Source organism: Argopecten irradians, chromosome 12 (assembly GCF_041381155.1).
Source record: "Argopecten irradians isolate NY chromosome 12, Ai_NY, whole genome shotgun sequence".
In the NCBI taxonomy this organism is placed as follows: Eukaryota; Metazoa; Mollusca; class Bivalvia; order Pectinida; family Pectinidae; genus Argopecten; species Argopecten irradians.
This window is the reverse complement of record NC_091145.1, coordinates 22,439,977-22,461,605: the sequence shown is the minus strand read 5'-3', so window position 1 is coordinate 22,461,605 and position 21,629 is coordinate 22,439,977. Positions and strand designations below refer to the sequence as shown.

General features: G+C 37.3%; 1 pseudogene; it reads right to left on the bottom strand.

Annotated features, from left to right (window-relative positions):
- Positions 1 to 13,112: 13,112 nt before the first annotated feature.
- On the bottom strand, positions 13,113 to 17,752 carry LOC138336472 (uncharacterized; annotated as a pseudogene).
- Positions 17,753 to 21,629: the final 3,877 nt, after the last annotated feature.

The following is a 21,629-nucleotide window of genomic DNA, read 5'->3' as shown; positions in this document are numbered from 1 at the left end:
ATATGACATTAATTAATCAAACAAATAAACAAGCAAACTGCGGTATATCCATATGATGTCTTCTTGTATAATGGAAATGTTGCCCTTTCAATCACTCAGTAACTCGATAATTTGGGGCCGCGGTGGCCGAGTGGTTAAGATGTCACGACATATTACCACAAGCCCTCCACCTCTGGGAAGCGGGTTCGAATCCCATGTGGGGCAGTTGCCAGGTACTGACCGTTGGCCGGTGGTTTTTCTCCGGGTACTCCGGCTTTCCTCCACCAACAAACCTTGCACGTCCTTACATGACCCTGGCTGTTAATAGGATGTAAAAATAAACAAACCAAACCAAAGTAACTCAATATATCACAATCAACGTTCGGAGAATATATATTTATAATATTCCAATTATTATCGTCAATTGTTATCTTTATTCGTATAACTCTGCCATCGTATCCATCAAAATCAACCAAACTACCTTTTCAATCATTAGAAATTAAAATGGCGACACCTTTTCTGTAATCATTTCTATTGTTTAAAGTAATCTTACCATTCCACACGTTACTTATCTGATTTACAAAAGTGTCATCCCAGAAAGTTTTTTTGTGTTTTTTAAGTATGATACTGAAACTTTAACAACATCTCTTAAACCGTTTGCATTTATCGATGATACTGTTTACATAAGAGAACACAACATGACGAAGTTAATCGTAAAAAATGATATCTCCACCATCTCCAACTTTCATTTTTAAGAAATCTTTTCTCTCAACAGAGCCATGTCTATCTGTAAGGTTCTTTTTGTCCCTCTTACTATGTACCATTATCATCATAAAAAATAAAACACGTCATCTCTGCTAGCACGTCGCCAAAAACAACATAGTTAATGTTATTTAAAGTGTCCTGACTCATAATGGATTCTGATTCGGGATCGACTTCTTCACAAAGATCGTCACTGCCATCACTACGACCATCATAATCATCACCATCATCATCGTTATCATCCTTGTCACTGGCGTTCATAAATTTCAAGCTATCCATGATCATAAGGTAACAGAATGGACTCAACATTTCTAACACCGAGCGAGGGTCATCATCACTGGTAATTTCACTCTAAATCATCGCTGTTCTGGCTATCCCCAGTGTCGTAACAATCGCAGTCATAACGGCCAAACCGATCACAGAGAGTTTTGACACACTCACACGAATCAATCACACTGAAAGCTAATCTCAACACATCGGACACACGACTGTGTTTTACCTGTTCATCTCCGGTCATATAAGCAATATACCACGTTCATCTGTGTTATGTCTAATCCCTCCAATAATCTGAATTGGCCCTGCAGGTACGGCGTTACAATTGTACCTGCTGCCCCTATTGCATGATTGTAAAAGGCGACTAAATTTAGGATATCATCTTTTCTCTTCTTCCTCACTGACTTTATCTTACCTAATGCCTCCCTTGACACCGCCTCATTTTTGGCCTTAAGTTGAGCGTTTACCCCTGTGAGAAAGGCACTGGGTTCTGTCCCTGGCTGAGACACACCAAAGTCTATAAAAGTGGTAGTTTCTGTTCTTGCTTAGCGCTCAACACACATGAAGTGGGACGACTGGTTCGCCCGTTGTCAGTATAATGTGACCGTGTGGGCTATGTTGCTAGGTGTCTTCGGAGGCATGCTTCAGTGATATAGCACTATAAAAACAGCAACAGTCCATTATACAAGAAGACACAACATGAATATACCGCAGTCTCCCAAAACACGCACCTACTTCACACACGCTACACACTGCATACATGGAAGGCCGTCCTTACATGACCCTGGCTGTTAATAGGACGTTAAATAATCAAACAAACAAACAAATAATCATCAACTCACATAGATCGCTCATTCAACATTCGATCAACACACAACACTTGCCAGATTCCTCACACGGACAATAACATAAAACTTTTTTCCTGCAAAAGAATAATTATGCAATAATAAATAAATATAATAATAATATATATTTTATTTTCGTATCACACATTTAAAATACATATAGAATATACATTAATAAATGTCCGGCCAATATTTGACCTGAGACTTTTGTTTCTTTAAAAAATTGGTCATATTCGGGTGTGTTGCGTGTATATATTATACAGTGCCCTTTGAATATATATTATACAGGAATAAAAGTATCAAACGTGTCACATGTGATATAAACCGATAGATACATTCAAGTATTGTTTCACAATACTAACCATTATAAAATGATAAAGCGTCTCTTTTTCATAAATAAAAATACAGATTTACTTTAAATATCCTGCAATTGCATTTCATTCATTGAAAAATTATTTTAAATTTTTCTATAGTGCTTAAATTGTAAAAAATTGGTTGATTATCACATACCTTTTCAAAAAGAACATTACGAATGTCTATATAAAATTCACATTCACATCAAAAATGTATTTCAGATTCTAAACAGTTAGTGCTGCAAGTTTTATTTTCTAATAGAGTCACTGGACGGTTAAAGCGGCCCGTTTCAATGTGTAGCGGTAAGCTTCCACATCTTAGTTTCGTTATTGAGCTGCGGTAGTATCTCGGTAAAATACTGGTTACATAGTTTTCTAGTTTAAGGTCTTTTTTAAACAAACGTAATTCTTAATAATATTTTACATAGACCACAGTGTTAAACTTTGTTAAAGTTTTGTACTGTATTATTAAAACAAAGAAATATTAGTTAGGTATTGTGTTCTATAATTAAAGTCTAGGTTCTCATATAACACTAGATAGAAAAAAAAGTTTGGGTCCTTCTGCTCAAACTCCAACCAGGGTAGCTTTATTGAAATCAGGCGCATTTTGCACTAAAATATCCGGAAATTCTAATGTTTTTACCTATTCATTATCAAAATTGATATTTTGAACCTAAATCTCAATACGAATTTCCAAATTGATATTATGGTTATCTAGGAATAATTACCTGTCAGAAAACATTTTTACTTTTGAAATCCATAATTAGCCAGCCAATCAGCGGCCGGGTTAAAATTCTATCCTGGGCTCAATCATGTATACACGGGCCATTTCGAAGGTCTTTTTTTTATTTAGTTGGTTGATTTCTTAACTTATTTCTTTTAGCCTGACCCTTGCTGTTCCACATAGCTGTAAACCAATCCTGTTCATCCTTATGAAAAATACACTTCCTAATTTTCCGCATTATTGATTTAGTAGCACCATTCGATGTGACTAAAATTTGTTGAACATTACATGCCTTTGCAGTATTCAATACTTTACTTTCCCAAGATGTTCCTTTACGTTTAGACCACTGGTGAACTTGATTCAAAAGTCTGCCATTGTTTACGGATCTCAGCTTACATTAGAACCGAAAAACTTGCTTCGCTAGGCAGGACATCCATCCCATATCCCCACGCTTGTCGATATTAAAGGTATTCCTTGAAAAACCAAGATATAGTCTCATAGCTCTATTTTGTATATTATTGATAAGCCTGTGTTCACTTTGGCCCCATATTGTGGAATAGTACATTAAAATGGGCTCGACGTTCGATTCGTACAATTTAATGAAAACCGTATATGACAGCCCTCCTTCACTGATGAATTTAGATGTTAAAACTCCTAAGGCTCTCCCAGCAGATTTCGCAAGTTCACGCACCGCCAATTTTAAATCTATATGTTCGTCAAATGCCTAAATATCTATATGCAGGTTTGATTTCAAGCTCACTTCCACTACAGTAAAACTTGGATAATGTAATAGCCTCAGAAACGGGACGGAAATGCACAACCTGTTTCTTAGATGTATTTACCGATAGAATCCACTCTTGCAACACCAGCGCGTAACGATATCTAAAAGATAAACGTATCAATGTCTATACCAAGATTGGATTCCCGAAGTTCGGTGATCAAATCGTTGATATATATTGAGAATATTGCCGGTGACGTTAAGCATTGCTTCAAACCACGTCTTACGTTGATACCAGAAGTAAGAATATCATTAACTCTCACGTAACACTTCAGATCCTGGTAAAGCGATACAAAGGCCTGAAACATCTTCCCTCTTACACCACATGCTTGAAGTTTATACCGCAGACACGTACGATCCACCGTGTCAAAAGCCTTTTTCAGATCAACGAAGCACGCGAACATCGATTTTCCTGCGTTTTCCTACGGTTATTTATAATACTGTGTAAACTGTAAATATGTTCCTGGCATGATCTATTTTTCCTGAAGCCATTCTGTTCGTCAGCAAGTTTGTTGTTTAGTTCTAGCCATGTTGTAAACCGCTTATTCAGGATATGACAATATATTTTACAGGGTACAGACAAAAGTGTGATTTCTCTGTATGATAAGGGTACCCGAGGATCCGCACTGTTTGGTTTGATAATAGGGTTAATAATTCCTTCCTTCCATTTCCTTGGAACAATTCTATTGTTGAAACAGAAAAATATCAACAAATGAAGCATTTTAACACAACCATTATTTTTAAGAGCTTCTGCAGGTATAGCGTCCACTCCAGCCGCTTTGTTGTTTTTAGCATCATCGACAGCCTTAATAACCTCGTTTATTGTGATCAGTGAGTTTAATGGATCAGTTTCTAAACTGAGATATCATTGCGTAGCAGTATTAGCGACGCAATCTTCAATAAATTTGTAGTGTTCCTAATCAAATTTACCATCGTCACCATTTGTGGAATTAAGAGAATCATAGTTCTCCTTCCTACGGTTCAACACGACACTAGGGTTACTTTCCACATTACCGGTTAAATCCTTAATCTCCATCGGGATCTTATTATTGCGGAAGTTCCCTATACCGATTTTTCCAATATCCTCCAAAACTCTCGAGGATTAGTTTTATTAATGAGCTTGTCGTGTAACTTCTTCTGGTTGTCTATTTGGAATTGACGCTTTATTTTTTATGCATACGGTCGAACGATTTTCGCGCCGTGAAAAAATTCTGTTTAAGCTCACGTCTCTTGCCAGAAGCACCGTGGAAGCGTAGCCACACACTTCTTTTTCACATACGTGATTCCATAAATCCTGTAAATCGTTATTCCAATAAGGTTTGTACAGGAATTTGCGGTTTCCGTTCGCAATGTACGAGGTGTTCTTGGATTTAGCACCAACAAGTTCCATCTCGGTTCATAAGAGCGATTGAAAAGAGTCATACGCCGCATCAACGTCATGCAAATCCTGGAGTTTATTTTCCAAATCTTTTATTGCATTATGCAGCTTTTCTATTCCTGCTGTTGAACTTAAGAAATCAACAGGGATCTTCCAAGCGTTAAATCGCATGACATGATGAGAAGTGTTATCGAACCTGTCTGTATTATCTTCGTGTGCCGTATTGTCATGATCAGTAGTGATTATAGGTACATCAACATATACTTGAAGATAGGAATGATCGGGAACATGGATTGGATATACAGAGTCATGAAAATTTATAACATCGGTCATTTTGATAACATTAAAATTGTCTTAAAATTGGAGATTTTCTTGTGGTAATATGATGTAATCAACGACGGACTTTCCTTTGGAGGAAATACATGTATAATCCTGGTTTCCACACCGCCCGTTTAGAACGCACATATTGGTATCTACACAAAGTCCAACAGGTGATCACCATATCCGTTTACTGTTGTATCTAATCTCATATTCTAGCATTAAAGTCCCCCATCACACAAAATTCCGAAGTTTTGGAACGTATGTATATCGTGGAGAAGTTATCAAACAAAGATGTAGGATCTACACATCTGCTGGAATGTTCACGAGGAAGATACAGAAATATAGCATGGAATTATCTCTTTTTCTGTGGACTTTAATCCACAATACACCTTCCATTTCTTTGTCCACTTCCGTAATTATAAATTCCTCTAATAACGAGTGTTTTATAAGAAAGCCAACGACACCGGATCCACGCTTGGCTGATTGGTGTAGATTAGATATGTTCTGTCCAATAAACATATATCCTTCAACGTCGATTTTCGCGTCTTTTTTAAAAAAAGTTTCACATACTGCTATAATATCACTACCTATGTTCTTTATTACATTCTTCCGGAATTCCCAGTTATCTGTACAAAAGTTTTGAGACCACCCAGCTACATTCCAGCTTCCTAGATGGAGCCGTAATGGTTCCTACCTCGAATGGCGGCTCGATCCGTTATCAAACCTTCTATCGTTAATGGAGCTACGTGACTGACTAGAGTATGAAGTTTCGTGCACGAACCTTCTGCGCGATGGGTCTCTACATGCTAAATGTTCTCGATTTTGACGATTTCTATGAGGGTTTGTGGTATTGCTTACAAAATTGTTCTGCGAATAGCTGTCCGCCGAGCGTTTGTCGTGCCCCTGTGATCTAGAAGTGTGCCCGCGTACACTAGAATTCATACGCGTGTACACGTATCCGTCTGTATATCTGTAGCGATCATTACCTGTGTTGTCGCGTTCACGTGCGGTTCTATGTGTACGTTCTTTTTTAATCAGTCGTAAGGCGTGTTCGGCTTTGAGTTCAGTTTTTGTTTTGTCGTTAAGAAATGTATACTTTACAGTAGCTTTCAGAATTCCGTAGACTGTTTTTGGAGCACATGATTTTTTGTTTATTTTCGAAGTTGTCAACAGTAGCTAAGATCACAACTGGGTATTTTTTCACTTTGGATTGTTTACGTTGCACATGTGTAAACTTGATGTGTGGTAATTTCAAACTATCACGCACCAGTTTGTTGACATTTCATTTAGTGTGAGAATCGCCGTCGCTGTCATGTTCCTGTTTGAAATCCTGTAGATTTTTAATTACTGTATTCAATTGTCTATCGCCCTGGTGTTGTTCGTCCATTTTTGTGGGAATGTTTTGCTTTTGTTGAAGCTGTACTTTGTCCATTTCATTTTGCAATGATTGTTTCAGACCAGCCAGTTTTCTGTCCATCTCATGTCTGATTTTATCGACTTCGAATTCTACAATTTCATTCACTTTCGGTAGAATTTCGTCCACGAGTGTATCTTCCAAATTTTTTCAAAAGTGTCAAATCTTTTACTGAAAATTGTCTTCATATCTGCACCCATAGAATCAAGTTAAGATGAAAGTTTATTGAATAGATCGTCGTTTCCCTTCGAATTAGTAGTGAAGGGTGACTGGTTGATTAGGGGCTGCTTGAATGTTGACTTGGGGTTTATGTTTTGCTTTCGATGTGTTGACATTTTTTTGAAGTTTTATTTACACCAGATCTTTTTGCCTTAAAGTTCGATTTAGTTCCTGACACCGATTTTGACTTTTTAGAGTGTATCGGATTATCGTCAGATCCTTTACGCTTTCGTGACGTTGTCACTGTACATGTTCTGGACTTCACTCCGTCCTCGTCGAAACCTGGTACGCGTGCGACACTCTGTATGTGTACATCTGCCTTTACGACTGTACTCCTCGAATTGTCTTTCTTTTGTGTATTGCACTGAGCAATTTGATTGGACTCAGGGTTGCTAATTAGAGATGGATGAGATAAAACAGGATGAGTACTGTGTTCAAATGTTATTGTTGTAGACTGGGTATTCGTCACATTGGAGATGGGCGACGTCATTATAAGCGACTCGTTTGAATTATTGTCCTCCTCAATTACACAAATTTCGAAGTCAGAGTCCCTCATTTCCGGACAAATCGATGAAGAGTGCCGAGGCAAATATAACACGAATATCACACGGAGAGTAGTTTACAGCTTAATCACACAAACTCACCAAACAAATTCAAGTCTTGATCAGGATTTTTTTCAAGCAGTCATATTCGTCAAGGGCCGTAACTCCTCCACACATCAGGAAAAACATCAGAAGTCGAGTCAATCCTTCAGGTCTTTGCATTCATCCAGATCATCAATTCCTACCTGGTAGTCTAGATGGTGTTGTTACAGGTGTAACCAACAAAGAGAAAGGTCTTAGTGAAGTTAGGAACTTAATACATATAAGAAATTGAACATTGAGCAGGCTGTACAAAGTCACAAAATCTCATTGATTTTGTTGTGAGGACTGGTCACCCATATAATTTCTTCATATAAATTACATTTAAAGAATGTACGCGATGGGAGCCAAAGGTGAGAAAATTGTCAGCATTCTACAATAAAGTATTACTTTCAGAACTTGCTTCTCCTCGGTTTGACAAGAGTACTGGAATTAGAGAACCGAGTAATCATGATATAGTGTAGTGGGATGATTATGTTTTGGTATACATGTATACATATATATAGAAACCAACACCATAAAACTTTCTCAGGCAGAGTTTTTACTGCATGTGATTTGTGGGAAGGCAGATCGCACATATCTGGATCACAGATAAGGAGAGAGAGAGAGAGACTGGTACACAGTGCTCTGTGCCAGTAGAGGACGAGATGGCCGAAAAAAATGGAAGAAATGAAATATGATATTCCATCGTACAATGTATTAGTACAGTAATATATTTAGATTGAAAAATTGGCAGATGCGTCTTTGGCAATAATTATTGGTTGCTATTTAAGTAATAAGCAATGTTGTTTATTAATTTAAGAAACTTTGACTTTGTCCAAACCGTATATTGAAATAAAATATTCACAGTAAAAGACAGCAACTTGACTTATGCCATCATATAATATGAAACAATATTATTATTCAAAATATCCCAAGAAATTGTGATCCTCCAACAATATCAATCAGCCTCGCCAGCTTTTTGTTGCATAAGCGTAAATCTATATCAACAATGGTAGTTTCTGCTTTTGCTTAGCACTAAACATACAGGGAGTACTGGTTCGCCCGTTGTTAGTATAATGTGACCGTGTTGGGTGGGTTGATTGGTGTCTTCGGAATTAACTTCAGTGATATAACACTATGAAAAGGCCGCCCTAACATGACCCTGGCTGTTAATAGGACGTTCATATAATCAAACAATGAAACTATACAAGAGGACACAACACGAATTTAATGCAGTCTATCTTCCAAAACACACCACGCATATCATACACACGACACACCGCATACATGGGAGGCCGTCCTTACAAGACCCTATCGCACACGGCTAGGTATTGTACATACACTGTAGTTTAAAGATAACCATGAAAAAGCAAGTTTAATACAAGATCACGTAGAAAACCAAATTTCGAAAATATCAAATTTAAAATACGTAAAGTATGTAAAATAAACAAACCTGACAATACAAGTGATCCTTGTTGTACACCGCAATATAACGTGCTTTCTATAATTGAATCTTGAAACAAATAGTTTGCTTGAAGGCGAATTCGTCCAATCGTGTTTCCTATAATATTTCAACGTATTTCTTGTCTGGACGAGATGTCTTTACTTAAAGCACTTTGATCTATATGAAGATAGAAGTTGCAAAAGCGAGGCAAATGCAGTAATTCTGAAGCGCATTTTTATGGATTATGCAAATGAATGGAGATGTTTTCTATCGACGAAATTCGATAGTATTGCTTATAAACAAGGTAAATAATACATTGTTTCTTACTTCTGGTCAACTCCCTATCTTCCCGGACACTTTGAGCATGACCTTCTAATCAACGGAGCTAGCCGGCCGTCCTTATATGACATTAATTTAAAAAGAACTAACAAACAGTCAAAGCGTTCAGTGCATTCTTACAGCGATCACAACGTTCTGGTGGTGAATGGACAAATCTCATATAGTAATGTTTTTATTAATCTTGAAATTGTACCTGCTGCCCCTATTGCATGATCGTAAAAGGCGACTAAATTTAGGATCTTATCTTTTCTCTTCTTCCTGACTTTATCTTTCCTAATGCCTCCCTTGGCACCGCCTCACTTTTTGCCTTGAGTTGAGCGTTCGCCCTTGTTAGGAAGGCTATGGGTTCTGTCCCCTGGCCGAGACACACCAAAGTCTATAAAAGTGGTAGTTTCTGCTCCTGCTTAGCGTTCAGCATACAGGGAGTGGGACGACTGGTTTGCCCGTTGTCAGTAAAATGTGACCGGGTGGGGTGTGTTGCTTGGTGTCTTCGGCGGCATGCTTCAGTGATATAGCACTATAAAAAGGGCAACAGTTACACTATACAAGAAGACACAACACGAACATACCGCAGTCTCCCAGTACACTCACCTCGCACAACATACACGCAACACACCGCATACATGGGAGGCCGTCCTTACATGACCATAGCTGTTAATAGGACGTTAATAAATCAAACAAACAAACAATTATTAATCTTAGAAAGTATGATTTGTACCTGCTGCCCCTATTGCAAGATCGTAAAAGGCGACTAAATTAAGGATCCCATCTTTTCTTTCTTCAATGTTTATTTGTTTGTATGTTTGATTCTTTTAACGTCCTGTTAACAGACTGGGGTATGTTCATGTTGTGTCTTTCTTGTATTGTGGAACTGTTGCTGTGTTAATGGTGGTATATCACTGAAGCATGCCGCCGACGACACCACGCAACACACCCCACCCGGTCACATTATACTGACAACGAAAGAACCAGTCACCCCACTCCCTGTATGCTGAGCGCTAAGCAGGAGCAGAAACTACCACTTTTATAGACTTTGGTGTGTCTCGGCCAGGGGACAGAATCCAGAGCTTTCCTCAAAGGGGTGGCCCTGCAGGTAGGGCGTTAGAATTGTACCTGCTGCCCCTATTGCATGATCGTAAAAGGCGACTAAATTTAGGATCTTATCTTTTCTCTTCTTCCTAACTGACTTTATCTTTCCTAATGCCTCCCTTGGCACCGCCTCACTTTTGGCCTTGAGTTGAGCGTTCGCCCCTGTGAGGAAGGCTCTGGGTTCTGTCCCCTGGCCGAGACACACCAAAGTCTATAAAAATGGTAGTTTCTGCTCCTGCTTAGCGTTCAGCATACAGGGAGTGGGACGACTGGTTCGCCCGTTGTCAGTATAATGTGACCGGGTGGGGTGTGTTGCTTGGTGTCTTCGGCGGCATGCTTCAGTGATATAGCACTATAAAAAGGGCAACAGTTCCACTATACAAGAAGACACAACACGAACATACCGCAGTCTCCCAGTACACTCACCTCGCACAACATACACGCAACACACCGCATACATGGGAGGCCGTCCTTACATGACCATAGCTGTTAATAGGACGTTAATAAATCAAACAAACAAACAAATCCTCAAAGGGGCGAAGTCAGTAAGGAAGAAGAGAAAAGAAAAGAAAATATCTTAAATTTAGTCGCCTTTTACAGCATGCAATATGGGCAGTAGGTGCAAATCTAACGCCCTACCTGCAGGGCCATCTTTCTTCCTAACGTCTCCCTTGACACCACCTCACCTGTCCCCTGGCCGAGACATACCATAGCCTTTATAAGTGGTAGTTACTGCTCCTGCTTAGCACACAGCATAGTAATGACTGGTTCGCCCGTTGTCAGTATAATGTGACCGGTTGGAGTGTTATTGGATCGATACCCGGATTAATTTTTGTTTTGAACGGAAACTGTAACGGCTCTCCTTGGTGTCTCTCAATGAGCTTTGAATGGTTAAAACTGTATATAAATGAATACTGTATAATAATTGAGTGTATCCATTTATATATTATTTCATACTTTTATAACCGAATGATATTGATTACAGCGTGAATGTTTTAATTTATCTAATAAAGTACGACTTTATCTAACAGAAAATTTGAAATAAAACAATTTAAGTAGAAAGACATCATCTTGATTTGCAGCATCGTATGATATGAAATAATAATATTCTAATAAAAAGTCCCAAGAAATTATGATCATCTTAAGATACATCAGCCTCGACACCGGAACTGAAAAATCCATTTCTTGTTTTATATGTGAAAATTGGAAACAGTACAACGAAATTGCTGTTGAGAAACAATGAAACGGTGATTCACTGGTTAACATTGTGACAATACTGATATCACTGATAGAGACTTTTAAAGGTGTTTTCGGCGGCATGCTTCAGTGATATAGCACTATAAAACGCGCAAAAGTTCCACTTTACAAGAAGACACAATACGAATATACCACAGTCTCCCAAAACACACCCGCACTTCATACACGCAACACATCGCATACATGGGAGTCCGTCCTTATATGACCCTGGTTTTTAATATGACGTTTTTAAATATTAATCTAACAAATAAACAAGCAAACTGCGAGCCCTTCAGGTAGGGCGTTAGAATTGTCCCTGCTGTCCCAATTGCATGATCTTAAAAGGCGACTAAATTTAGGATCAAATTTTTTCTCTTCCTCACTGACTTTATCTTCCCCAATGCCTCCCTTGGCACCGCCTCACTTTCGGCCTTGAGTTGAGCGTTCGCCCCTGTGAGGAAGGCTCTGGGTTCTGTCCCCTGGCCGAACACTGCAAAGTCTATAAAAGTGGTAGTTTATGCTCCTGCTTGGCGCTCAGCACACAGGGAGTGGGACAACTGCACTGTATGGTAACGGGATCCGGCCCTGTTGGTATCTACTTCCGGAAATATCGTACCTAAACAAATGAGAGGGGTACGTGCTAGATCGCTTTAAAAACTCGATATTATTTCATTTGTTTATTGAAACCTATCAAAAATTAGAACAGTGAAAGCTTAAAATTTAATTTGCCTCACAATTGTATGTGGAAATGAGAATAAAGTCTCTCAGTTTGTATTCAAACATGTAACCTGGATGGTATTTCCGTACAAAACTGAGAAAAATGCGTGAAAATATGAACAAATCTCAAGATATCGGTTGCATTTCTTTAAGGTAAGATGTTGAATGAAGAATTAGGATAGAACAAAAACTATCTACCACTTCAAATTTATCGTAAATACTTCCTTTTTGCCATAATCGATGATGTTTAGTGAGCATGTTATGACTATAGTGTACGTGTTTGGTACGCACACAATTCCGGTTTGGTATATCCATTTGTGTACGGTTTGTGTACAATTTAATAAATGTAAACAATGTGACTTGTATTAAAAGACCAACTTGTTCCTCCAGTACGCAACACAAGCCATGTACATCTGTACACATATCAGACTCTTTCATGTAGAACACAAGCACGTAAATGTTACAGATATTTTATATTAGTTTTGTTTAAACAGTAAAATAAGACAGATGATCAACTCGTGGTGAGTTGAATTACTTTTTATAGTACCATTATGTTTTCGTAATACATTCATAAGGATGTATCATGTTTCACACTCAAATGCAGATTCACTTTGCAGTCTAGCAATTCCCGCACACCCATGCCTGTCCTGCCCTATCCTTGCGTTGAAATTGATGGAAGACATTCTGAGGAAGGCATTCTTGATGGTAAGCTTTGGAACATTTGTTGCAAATAACCCAAAGTAAAACATGGTCAGTTTTGCTGACAGGAGCATGCTCCGTGCAAACTTGGCATATTTGCAGTACTGGCAATGCCATTCCCTCATCACAACACGGCAATGCCATACCCTCATCAGAACAGGGCAATGCCATACCCTTATCAGAACAGGGAAATGTCATATCCTCATCAGAACAGGGCAATGCTATACCCTTATCAGAACAGGGCAATGTCATACCCTCATCAGAACAGTCCAAATTTTCATGAGTTTTTGTACATCTATGGCAGTGCCATTCTGAATTTTCAAGGATGCTAAGGTCAACATCAGCATGTTGTAGGGTGGGTAGACAATCTCGGTGAAACCATGTCCCACATTCCGAGTTGTCACACCCAACCCACAGGATGCCTTGTTCCTCATCATCCTCAAAACCTCTCAAATGACACACACCACACACACACCACAGGTGTACTCTTCTGCTGCCAGGGTATGGCTCGTCTGTTTAGATGCTGTACTGGTATGTGTCTTGGAAGCATTCTGGAAATGTGAAAATCAAAAGGCGTTTTTTAAATTTAAAGTTTAATCAAAATGTAAGTGACATAGATTATGATAATAAATATTGGTAAGGAAGCTAAATATCAAAGGAAACATTGCTTTCAATTTATTTATCATGATACTTAAGATTTTATTTATTACAAGATTGGATGAAATTGTAACATAGTTTATCGATACCGTACCTTAGTCTGTCTTCTCCGTGGACGTTTCAGAGTTGGAAGATTCTCGTCATTGTTGCTTTCGTTCTGTAAAATTTTGTTTTCATTATCAACACTTAGTTACCATCAATTTTCTTAAAATATGTAACATTTAAATTAAGTTTTCTTAAATTCTATTTTGATTAAATCTCTACTGAAAAAGAATCAAACAATACATAAATGTATATATCAAATACTTTTATTTTTGAAATGTCGGATTTTGTAATTCTTGTAATTATAAACACTTACCAATGTTGTATTTGTGCCACCTTTAGTTGTTTTTTCTGTTGCTCTTTTTCGACAAGTTGTGTGTATATTTCATCTCCTTAATTTTGAAGAAATTGAAATTATAAATCCAAAGAATTAGAAATACACATGCTAACATGGTAGTAACATCTTAATATGATAAGATTTATAATGTTATTGTAAATGTATACATATTTAAGATATTGATTTTTAATGTTGGCGATTAAAAGCTAACTTTAACTTTTAGATTTCCGTGTTTGAAGTTTTATATATACACGTATTTAATCTCAATTGAATTATCTCAATTTAATTGTGTTAACCTGTTATAACTCGCGACTTGGGCACAATCCTTGTTTTCTTTTTTTGCAGCCTCTTTGATTGGTACCAGAATGCTTGCTTGATCCGATGGGATTAATCGTTCAGTTACTAGAGGATGACCATGGATAAATTGCCCGTATGTCTCGCATAAAGGATCAACTGGTTCATTGTTGAGATTGTTACCACAGTTGTCTCCTCCTGGACCAGGTACCTGTAGATACAGTATACATATATACACATGTATTATTCTACTATTTTAGGATATAAGAAAAGAAAAGAAATGCATGAACAATATTTGTATTGTTGTGGTTTCTATACCAATCAAGTGTAGCTGGGCTGAGTGCATGGATAATGCATCTCCAAATCAAACCGTACACGAAAAATAAAACAAATTATATGATATATCTTGAATGATATTTATACACTTTGTGTCAGTTTATTTTTCTTCTTTTGCTTTGTTTGTTAAAAAAGACAAGTCAAGTTATGTAATGATACAAAAAAAGAATAATAAAACAGTTGTTTTACAATATACCAAGTTACCTGGAAATTTGGAGCTTGGGGTGCAAGTTTGGACTTATCTATAGCATTAGGATTGAATGGGAACATCCCACATTTCCTGAAACTGTTCTTAATGTGGTGAACACTGCAGGCCTTATCAATAGTAGCCTTAAGGAGTTGCGCAAGTCTGTAATTTAAAAAATCCTTATTAAAAGGGTTTCAATAGCTTTTATTTTGATATTTGAATACATTGTATTGAATAGGAACATCCCACATTTCCTGAAACTGTTCTTAATGTGGTGAACACTGCAGGCCTTATCAATAGCAGCCTTAAGGAGTTGCGCAAGTCTGTAATTTAAAAAATCCTTATTAAAAGGGTTTCAATAGCTTTTATTTTTATATTTGAATACATTGTATTGAATGCGAACATCCCACATTTCCTGAAACTGTTCTTAATGTGGTGAACACTGCAGGCCTTATCAATAGCAGCATTAAGGAATTGCGCAAGTCTGTAATTTAAAAAGTCCTTATTAAAATGGTTTCAATAGCTTTTATTTTTATATTTGAATACATTGTACTAGTAGTATAAAGAAATTAAGTGTATATAATTAGACTTTCATCATCTGAAATGTTTCAGATGCAAAGCATAAAAGTTAATTCATTATGCATTAAATTTTCCTTTAATAAAGTTTTAGAAACACTTTCAAGTAAAGTAAATACATTTAATCTGAATATTGACATTCCAATATTTCAAGAAAACTAAACATCAATTTCATATTTTTTACCTATTTTTTCCTATCACCAGGGATGAGTTGGCATACCCCAGACTCACTGCAAAGTCACAGACTGTATTTTTGAGTGGTCGGAAAAGACCCACATCAAGTGGCTGCAAGACGTGGGTCCTGTGCGGTGGCAGGCACAAGAGCTCCACCTGGTTTGCCCTGGCAAGTTTTATGAGGTCAACAGATAAATGCGACTCATGTTTGTCCATGGTCAGAAGTAATGGCCGAGCCCTTGGAGCATGAACAAGGAAGATCTATTCAAACCATTTCAAAAACAGTTCAGAGTCAATGTAGCCATTAGGGGAGGTGGCAAAAAGCCAGTTTCCAGGTATTCCTGTAAGCATATCAAAGAAACATATTCTTAAAAAATGAAATCTTTATAATTTGACGTTGACCACACTTTAGTTAATTTACACTATAGATGTTTTATGTTCTTGTGTATTTGATTTGAATTTGTATATTGGAAATGTATATGTAAGGTCAGTTTGATGTAAATATTTCTATACAATGCTAATCTTTTCATTATGTAATGCAGTTATCTGCTCTTAAAAAAATCTCTCAAAAGAGATGCCATAAAATTTATGTTTGACCTCATTGTATTTTATCTTTTGTTACAGAACCTACTATCCCTGTATGATCCACTCGGAAATGACTTTTCGTAGGTAAGAAATGTTGGCAGGACTTGGCCACTGGCAGACACACAGACTGCTGCTGTTGTATGTGTTGACATTAGGGTTGTTTTTGTTAAAGTGTTTCCATTTGCAGTGCAGACTTTGTCTTGGGCTGTAATGCCCCTGCCAAATCCGGTTTAATCGAAGTTAAACACTTGCTCAGGCTTATTGAGAAGTCCTGAATGAAATGAATTTATTACGCTGTATACACATGTACATATGTTAAATTTTAACAATCTGTTGCTTCTGAATACTCTGTCTCTTCTACATTCTACATTCATTCAGACTTTCTTGATTCACATTGTTTTGGTTGATATATTATTGTATGTTTAAACATTTATTTAATGTTTGTTTGAATAAATTAGCATTCACCTTGTTTGTTTGGATGATAGCTCACCATGTGTTGTTTCATTACAGTGACAGTCCCCATTCGAACCCGACCCCCGTCTATGGACTTTGACTTTCTCATTTGTGATAGAAAACTCCTAAACCACTTGTTACTGGGTCCATTCTCTCCAATGGTTGATGGCCTTCCACTTTTTTCACTATGCCCCTGACAAATGTTTTTATCATTTTGGAAGTCAGAGGCATGAAGTGTTCATGTGAATATTAGTTTACTAATGTTATAGTAGCTGTCTTTCAAGAAAATTGTGATTTCTTTTTGAATAGTTAATGAAAAAAACAGACATTTGACCTTAGTGATACATTAGTTACTGGACAAATAAGTTCAGTTTTCAAGGCAAATTACATAATTTGAAAAAGGGAATAACAATATTTTGATTCAGAAAAAAAAGAAAATGTCTGGGATTGTTTAAGATATAATATTAATTAGTATTTATACATATTTGTGTTTCAATATTCAATAATAAGCATACCGGTATCATTTGTTCACAGTCATACCTGAGAATATTTGATATATGAAACAAGTGCCATTTCTTCATTTTTTGTAATCATGCGGACAGGATGTCCCTTCAATTCTTGTGTTGCATGCCTCTCCATAATGTTGTTGGTGCAATACCGTAAGTGGCGGCTGCCTTTCGTACACCTCGAGACCCTGTTGTGCATTTCAGTGCCTTTTCTAATTCTTCTTTTTTTATATATATATATTTTTTTTTTTTTATATTTACCTGCAATTCATGATACTCAGCACTCAAAACACTTAAATTCAAACTGATATTGTTCACATTTTCATTTCAGTTATGCATTTCTTTTATGTATAAATGTTATAAAGATATCTTTTATAGTTTTAGTGTGAAGTTTCAGTTATGAGCGATTCAATGGTAAAAGGGAAATAACTCCTGGAAAAATGATGTAAATCCGGAAATTTTGACCGGGCACATGCGCTAATGCATTGTTGATGTTAAATGGCGGCGGTCGACATGAAATACTACCGCACGGCAAATTAAACATACTACACATGACAAATTATACCTGTAACCAAGTCTTCTTGTATAGTGGAACTGTTGCCCTTTTTATAGTGCTATATCACTGAAGCATGCCGAAGACACCAAGCAACACACCCCACCCGGTCACATTATACTGACAACGGGCGAACCAGTCTTTCCACTCCCTGTATACTGAGCGCTAAGCGGGAGCAGAAACTACCACTTTTATAGACTTTGGTGTGTCTCGGCCAGGGGACAGAACCCAGAGCCTTCCTCACAGGGGCGAACGCTCAACTCAATGCCAAAAGCGAGGCGGTGCCAAGGGAGGCATTAGGAAAGAGACACAACACGAATATACCACAGTCTCCCAAAACATGCACCTCGCACAACACACACGCAACACACCGCATACATGGGAGGCCGTCCTTACATGACCATAGCTGTTAATAGGACGTTAATTAATCAAACAAACAAACAAACAAACCTGTAACCAAACATTTCTGCCTCGGGTATGTATTTTGTATATATTAAGTTTGTTTAAATCGTATTATATGTCATGGACAACAATTATTATTTTAAATATTGGATCGTCGCACGATGTGTGGTTAGACTACATCAACAATTTTGGCATACATACCCATTTTGCAGCACTGGATCAGCAAGAATTCGTCGAAAATTAAACCGAAATGCTGTTTAAATAACGTCACGGATCAAATATCCTCCTAGAACTTTCTTCCTTGGTGTTTCCCAAAATTACTGCAGTATCATTAAAGGGCAACAGTTCCACAATACAAGAATACAAAGCACGAACATACCGCAGTCTCCAAAAACACGCACCTCGAACTTCACACTGCATACATGGGAGGTCGTCCTTACATGACCCTGATTGTCAATAGGACGTTAAAATAATCAAACAAACAAACAAGTTTGTTTTGCAAGCCTTTCGGAAATGACCTTGATCACACACGTGTAACACAAACTATGGACACTCACGAAACGCATTTTGATCCGTTTATTTGTTGGATTAATTAACGTCCTATTAACACCCAGGGTCATGTAAGAAGATGGCCACCCATGTATGTGACGTGTAGGGTTAAATACATGGAGTAGAACGACTGGTTCACCCGTTGGCAGTACAATGTGACCTGGTGAAGTGTGTTCTTCGGTGGAACTTTTCAGCAAAGTTCCACTATACAAGACGACACAACACGAATATATCAATATGTTGACGTTTGACGGCAAGCATAAGTTAGCAGATAAGTAAGATGGTGGTACATATGGTTAACCTAATTCGGATATTCCAGTCTTCGATGTAATAAGTAAAACGGCAAAGGATCGGACGAGGTGGCTACACCGGAATCTTCTACTTCTACCCTTATCGGAGGACTCCTGGAGGGAGTACTGTGAAATCATTAATTTTCATTTGGGTTTAATTTTCGTGGATTGTTCTTTTTCGATGAATGTATACGAATGTCATGTTAGTATATGCATTCATTGGATGATTATATTAGTACCTCACTTAAACTTCCTGCCCTCACTGCAGGAAGTGTATTCCGGGGAGTAGCATAACAGGATCAAAGTGTATATATTGTTCAAACAAAGACAGTTTTCAAAATTTGATTGAGTATATGTACATGTACCAAAGATTAATTGATAGTCTATCATGAAATTATCATCACTGTATACTCCACACCTTTCACAATGGAAAAAGTGTGTGTAATAAATCCCTTGTCAGTAAACACTAATTCCTTTCCATGGCCAATTAGGATTACGTGGCCATGACAACGGCTGAGTGCACTGGACTATGGCCATTCTGTAAATAAGAACAAACTTTGTTATAGAACAGTCAATTCAATTTAATAAGTTACTTTAGTATTTAGCAATGATGAAATAAATAATAATAGATTTATATTACAAAAGTTTCATATCCGAGTAAGGTCATATGTATATGCTACAGAGTAATTTTGATATTCTGGTCGCCTTTTTTTAATACAACACATTTTATGCAAGTAGGGACTACGATTTCCAGAGCATCGTCTTCATCAACTGCTGGGGTTGTATTTGGTTTAAGAACCGGTGTTTTCGTAGGGGTGACGTTTTCTTTGGAATCTGCATTGCTAACACTCTGTAATGAGTCCTCTTTTATTTGCTTTTTGGGTGGCTGAAGTGAATTAGAAACGTCTGTTAAAAGTTGGTTAGATGGTCGCTTGTATTGTCTAACGGCTTCACTGCGGTGACCGCTTCTGGCCATAATTTCTTGTCCGAGAAACCACTAGCATACAAAGATGAGCAACAAAATACCCTTCCAGAATGTTTGGTTATGTTTCTGCCAGCTGTTTGGATGTTTGCTTGAACAAAAATAAAAAAAAAAGTTTTTCTGTAAGTAATGTATAAATGTGATATGAGAGTGTTAAAACGTGTTGAGTGACAATAACATATTAATGGTATATGTTAATAATGGATGAAAATATAATATGAAAGTTAGAAAATAAATGTGACGAATGTAAATACATCGTAATGTGAGATATCTCTACACTACATACGTGTACGCTGCGAGTGTGTTGTGTGTCTGTACATATTGTATTGTTTTTCCTGTCTGCACTGTATTAATTTGGTTTAAAGTAATAAAGAACTGAACTGAACTGAGCTTCAGAAAAGATACTTTGCATGTATTTGCTCATGTATTCACACCTACAGGTTGTGATCCAAATTATGGAGGACCTTTATAAAAGTTGATTGGGCGTCTGTATAATGGTCCAGATGCTGGAATTAGGTTAAGGGTTGGTAGGGTCAGAGTGCTGGACAATGCATTTAGGTTGTAATTTACGTTGCGCAAGACCACCGTTAAATAAGAAAAAATACTGAATGTAAATATCTTATGACTTCTTTGATCTTTAATTTTATTAGTTACATTCTATTATTTCTGGTAAATTTCTGAAAGGCATCTAAAAACTTGAAAAAAAATATTTCTAAATTACAAAATATTCATGGATTGTCTTTTAAACACTCTCCTGGTATTTCAACGTCATCATTCCTTTAGCATTAGTATGAATAGTATATTGCTCCGCATCTGCATTTCGGTGCTCGGACATGCCGCGAAATCCAAAAGTTTTACAGTTGTAAAAGAAAATTGCGTTGGAAAGGCGTTTGGCTGTAGTTTTTGAGAAGGTTTTCTGAAGTAAAAAAGGAGAAAGATTATTGATTAGATATTTTGTCATTGATTGATTGACTGATGAAAGGAAATATTGATTATTATACATACATGTGTCCCACATAGGTATTTCATCTTCTGCGGTTAGATTATTTGTATGTTTGACAATTCCTTTTCTCTTGGAAGCTAACTCCTTCATTCTAGCATCAATGGTACTACGCAAACATGTGAACACTATGCTACTTTTATAACAAAAAAATATCTCCGGACGATCACACACTTGTCGTAGATGCCTCTGTATGGCAGCAATAATGTTGTAGAGTGTATTTCATAGATATTCAGTCCCATCACCTCTCCTAGCCTCCATCACAAATCGCGATAGCCAAAACTTTAGTTCCTTCGATGAGGTTTTGGATACATCCATTGGCACTATAGAGTACTCCTCATGAAAAACATGTGGTTTTTTGCATTTCTGGCCTCTGTCCATGATTTATACACATTCATGGCAAACGTTTTGTTATTTTTAGTATTTTTTGGAACTGTCGTTGAATGGGCATTTCGGATATCAGTGTCCGACACTGGTGCAGCAAACCTCTCTGATTTTATTTCAGTTTTTTAA